Raw genomic sequence first — 6181 nt, 5'->3', positions numbered from 1 at the left:
TCATTTCTTTCCCCTTTCCCAGCATAACTTCTGTTTCATGGTGAATGAAACTTTGCTTTCAGCAATTTCAAAACAACTTCACCTTATCCACATGATTTTAGGGATCAGAGAAGAGGCCGGATTAAATATTAACCTTCAGATGCATTGTTCATGCTAACACTCAGACAAATCTGACTTTTCTGGGCTGTTGTTCGGCAGGGGGTCCTTTGAGCTCTAAGCTAGAAGTTATAGAATTGATGCAAAATTAAGGTTTGCTTTGTGTGAAATTAAATGATAAAACGAACCCTAGAAATTTGGCAAGGTATTCTTTTTTTATTAAGCAAGCGAAGAAAACCCCTCTCATTACAAACTTGGGGGCATTTTGTCCTTTTTTTCTTCTTATACTTTTGTGGCCCTCTTTTACTTGCTTTTTTTTTTTTTTTTTTCTAGTGACAGGTAAGAGGGAGCGGGTGTTCCTAACAGTAAATTCTACATCACTGATGGGGTGGTTAGTTTCTCTGAGATTTTTTGACATCTTTGTAGATCGTATCATAGCTATAGAACTTTTTTCCCACTCTGTGATACATGGATTGTGAAGTCACTGTGTCAACTCTATTTAACACCTGCGGGTTATTGTGGCTTGCAGAAACCCATGTTATGACCGCTGTGTATAGATTGCAGTACTGACTTAGGTTCTACTCACAGGTAGAATTGCATATTATGTTTGACCAAAATAAGTAGTTAAATTGTTTTTTAATTCTTCCGCTGTAATTCACTTGTGAGAGGAACACTGGACATACACCCTTCATTTAAAAAAATGGTGTTTTATTCTTCCTAGAAGCCTATAAATTTGTTTTCTCCTACAGAGCTCACAGATTATACTAAATTATCATCATTTATCCTGAGGTAAGAGTAGTGTTATCTTTATTTTTTATTTTATTTTCCTTTTTTTCTTTTTGAGATGGAATCTTGCTCTGCCACCCAGGCTGGGTGCAGTGGTGCCATCCCATTCTCCTGCCTCAGCCTCCCAAGTAGCTGGGACTACAGGCGCCCGCCACCACATCCAGCTAATTTTTTGTATTTTTTAGTAGAGACAGGGTTGCATTGTGTTAGACAGGATGGTCTCTCTCTCCTGACCTTGTGATCTACCTGCCTCGGCCTCCCAAAGTGCTGGGATTACAGGCATGAGCCACCGCGCCAGCCCATGTTACCTTTATTTTAATCAATGGCAGAGCTGAGGATCAGAGCTTTGGCAACTTTTCTTGAATTTTCATTTCATGTACCACTTGGGCTTCTAGATAGGTTTTTGTCTAGCTTACCTTTTCTCTCTTTTACTTAATATATGGTGTTTATTTTTTTGTAGAAAAAATATTTTCCTTTTTCTTAGAAGAATGAGATGGTAAAATTTTAAGTTTAGTAAACTGGCAGACTTTCAGTTTTAAATCTCTCGTAGGACTATCTAATCCTTTTTGTTGGTATTGGGGCTCAGAACACGATCCCCAGAGTGCATCAGCACGCTGAGTACTTTGAACTGAAGGAGATGGCAATGGCTTCAGGAGCAAGGTGTTTCTGACCTTCTGCCCTCTTGTCTTCCACTGCTCTTTCTCCCATTGAAGTGAGTTGTAGAAATCAGAATCCTTTTTCCCCAGAAGGAGTCATAGAAACTAGATTATCTTTCCTAGGGAGAAAGGAGACTCTCTCTCTCTCCTAGGGAGAAAGGAGAAACCAAACTCTTCAAGGACATAGGGAGAAAGGAGAAGGGAGTGACCTCTCTAGGTTTTCTGGCTTGTTTGGGTGTCCTGCCCCACATCCTGGAGGAAGGAATGCTACACGGAGAGATCAAGAAGAATCTGAGCTGACCAGACCTTATAGACCATACCCTCTGTCGAATCACATTCTTAATGGCTGTCCATTCTTCATCAAATCTATGCATAAAAATAAAAACTTTATTTCTGAAGTCTCTCACATCATGTAAAACTTAGATGAAATAAATTTGTTTTGTCTATTGCTATGTAAATGTTGGCTGTAATGGGTGAGGAAAGGTAGCATGCATTTTTTGCCCCAATATTGGCATTTTCTTCACTTTCAAAGACAGGCACTGTTGTATCTTTATTTTCTTAGGCTTTGGGCACTGTCACAATAAAGGCTTATCTTGTTTTATTGTACTTTGAAAATATTGCATTTTTTACAAACTGAAGGTTTGTGGCAACCCTACATCAAGCAAGTTTATTGGTGACATTTTTCCAACAGCATGTGCTTGCTTTGTGTCTCTGTCATGTTTTGGTATGTCTCATAATATTTCAAATATTTTCATTATTATACCGATTATGGTGATCTGTGATGAGTGATCTTTGATGATACTATTGTCATTGTTTTGGAGCACCATGAATTGTGCCTATAAAAGACAGTGAACTTAACTGATAAATGTTGTGTGTTTTCTGACTGTTACACCCATTGGCCATTTCCCCTTCTTTCCCCTCAGGCCTCCCTATTCCTTGAGACACATAATATAAAATTAGGCTAATTCATAACCCTACAATGACTCCAAGTGTTCAAGTGAAAGAAGAGTTACAAACCTCTCACCTTAAATCAAAAGCTACAAATGATTAAGTTTAATGAGGAAGGCAAGTGGAAAGCTGAGACAGGCCAGAAGCTAGGTGTCTTGAGCCAGACAGTTAGGCAAGTTGTGAATACAAAGAGTTCTTGAAGGAAGTTAAAAGTGTTACTCCAATAAAATGATAAAAAACCATAAACAGTCTTATTGCTGACAAGGAGAAAGTGGTCTGAATAGAAGATTAAACCAGCCACTACATTCCCCTAAACCAACGCCTAATCCAGAAGAAACTTTCTTGAATTCCATGAAGCCTGAGAGAGGTGAAGATGCTGCAGAAGAAGAGCTGGAAGCTAGCAGAGGTTAGTTCATGAGGTTTAAGGAAAGAAGCTGTCTCCATACATAAAAATGGTAAGGTAAATCATCAAGTGCTGATGGAGAAGCTGCAATAAGTTATCCAGACAATCTACCTAAAATAATTGATGAAAGTGGCTACACTAAATAACAGATTTTCAATATAGACAAAACAACCTTCTATTGGAAGAAGATGCCACCTTGGACTCATAGCTGAGAGGAAAAGTCAGTACGTGGCTGCAAAGCTTCAAAGGATGGGCTGTCTCCCTTGTTAGACACTAATATAACTGACGACTTTAAGTTGAAGCCCATCCTCCTTTACCATTCTAAAAATCCTAGAGCCCTTAATGATGCTAAATGTGCTCTGTCTGTGCTCTATAAATGAAACAACAAAACTTGAGTGACAGTACATCTGCTTACAGTATGGTTTGCTGAATATTAAAAACCCATTGTTGAGATCTACAGCCAAAAAGAGATTTCTTTCAAAAGATTACTGCTCCTTGACAATGCATCTGGTCATGTAAGAGTTCTGAAGGAGATTAATTGTTGTTTTCATGCCTGCTTTATTAGCTTGTTCTAACACTGCTATAAAGATACTACCTGAAATGGGGAAATTTATAAAGAAAGGAGGTTTAATTGACTAACAGTTTTACATGGCTGGGGAGGGCTTAGGAATCTTAGAATCATGGCAGAAGGGGAAGAGGGACATATTTCATGGCATCAGGTGACACAGTGTGTGAAGGAGGAACTGCCAAACACTTATAAACCCATCAGATCTCATGAGAACTCTCTCACTATCACAAGAAAAGCATGGAGAAGACCACCCCCATAATCCAATCACCTCCCATCAGGTACTTCAATACCTGGGGATTGTAATTCAAGATGAGATTTGGGTGGGGCCACAGAGCCAAACGAATCTCCTGCTAACACAACATCCATTTAGCATCCCATGGATCAAGGAGTAATTTTGACTTTCTAGTCTTATTTAAGAAATATATTTTGTAAGGCTATAGCTGCCATACATAGTGATTTCTCTGAATCTGGGCAAGGTAAATCAAAAACCTTCTGGAAAGGATTCACCATTTTAGATGCCATTAAGAACATATGTGATTCATGGGAGTAGGTCAGTATGTCAACATTAACAGAACTTTGTAAGAAGTTAACTCCAACCTCACAGATTACTTTGACGGATTAAAGACCTCAGTGGAGGAAGTAACTGTAGATGTGGTGAAAATAGCAAGAGAATTAGAGTTATAAATAGAGCCTAAACATGTGACTGAATTGCCGCAATCTTATGAGCAACCTTGAATAGGTAAGGTGTTGCTTCTTATGAAGGAGCAAGGAAAGTAGTCTCCTGAGATGGAACCTACTCCTGGTAATGATGCTGTGAACATTGCTAAAGTGAAAAAGGAAAAAAAAAAATTAGAATAGCAAGTAACTTAGTTGATAAAGCAGCAGCAGGGTTTGAGAGGATCAACTCCAATTTTGAGAGAAGTTCTTCTGTGAGTCGAATGCTATCAAACAGCATCACATGCTACAGAGAAATCTTTTGTGAAAGAGTCAGTCATTGCAGTATACTTTATTTATTTTTTATCATTTTAATAAACTGTCATAGCCACCCCAGCCTTCAGCAACCACTATCCTACCCTGATCAGTCAGGAACCATCAACATTGAAGCAAGATCCTCCACCAGCAGAAAGATTAAGACTCTCTTAAGGCTCAGATAATTGTTAGCATGTTTTAGAAATAAAGTATTTTTAAATAAAGTACATACATTGTCTTTTTAGACATAATGCTACTACACACCTAAGAGACTACAGTCTAGTATAAACGTAAGTTTTATATGAGCTGGGAAATAAAAATGTGACTCATTTTATTGTGGTCATCTGGAACCGAACTCACAACAGTATCTCGCAGGTATGCATGTATTCACCAGGCTCTCAATAGCTTGCTAACGACTTAATACAATTGTTCAATTACCCTAAAATGTAAGTTAGAATTAAACAAAAGCAATTTGATAATCTTTTAATTTGATGGACTTTATAATATCTTAACACATTGTTGATTTAGGTTTTGGCTGTTTTGGTGTTCAGAGAAATATAGGACATTTTGGTGAAAATCAAAGTTAATAAAATATTTAGCACTTACAGAATTTGTATACTACCTCTTGCTTAAAGCTTCTTTTCCTATGAGGGGCAATAGTTTTTGAAGTTTTTTTAAATGCGTAATATTCAAAGATTCTTCAGCCCCCAATAGTTTCCTGCTGAAACCTCCTGTGTTGTGCTGCAGAGGGGTCTATGATAAACAGGGTCTCTAATTCTTTGTTTGTACTTTTATCTCCTCTCTTGGCTTCCTTTATACCTTTTTCTTTTCTCTTTGACCCTGAATTCTTTTCTTATCTGGTTTGAACTGCTAGAATCCCTGCTGGTAAGTCTCAGCTAGAGACACTGTTTCCTGCAGCGGGGAGGAAATGTTGCAGCTCCTTCTTGATTGATAAGAGGTGCAGAGCCCTGCTGAGCAGCTGCAAAAAGCAAATGCCTGCTTTAGAAGAAGTGAGAGAATTGATGTCAACCTGTTATTTTGCCCTATTTGCAAGGAGTAAGGAAGGACGACTTGGTGAATTGAAATGGCCATTGGTCAGATGTGGTCAGATCCACTGAGGAATGATTATGCCGAGTTTAAAGGGGACCACTAAGTGCTGAGATTACGGTGCTGGTCATGATTGATGCTGATAGTAAATATAGCTACATTGCCATTGTGGCCTTTATGTTGAGTTGTTTTTGTGATGACTACTATTGTTCAAGAATTGCATTTTCCAATTAGTGGAAGTACTTTAGATATATTATCTATAATAATCATTTTAAATAACAAATATGGAAATTAGACCAGAGCATAAAATTAAAGATATTTGAATAATTATGGTGCAATCAAGTCAAAATTACTGATGCCTTTATTTGATGCTGGATTATGTGGAAAACAGCACAAGAACATACGTGCTTTGGAAGTTGAAAGTACATCAGATTTTGACAACAAAACTGCATAAATTATCAAGTAGTTTGAGTAATTTTTCTCCATGAATCTTCATCAAGTAAAACTAATAGTTGCAAAGATGAGTTTTGAACAAAATTGGAAGGAATAATTCAATATTCCAAATAACTTCTTAAACATGTTTGCTCTTTGAGAGCATAGTTATATAATCTGTTTGACATAGTGCCCTAAGTAATAGTGAAATATTGTTTTTAATCTTTAAAGAAGTTATGCTAACTGACACAACTGACTAGAGGAAAATGTAATGAA

The sequence above is a fragment of the Trachypithecus francoisi genome, unplaced genomic scaffold (assembly GCF_009764315.1).
Source record: "Trachypithecus francoisi isolate TF-2019V2 unplaced genomic scaffold, Tfra_2.0 Lachesis_group13, whole genome shotgun sequence".
In the NCBI taxonomy this organism is placed as follows: domain Eukaryota; kingdom Metazoa; phylum Chordata; class Mammalia; order Primates; family Cercopithecidae; genus Trachypithecus; species Trachypithecus francoisi.
This window is presented reverse-complemented; position numbering follows the sequence as displayed.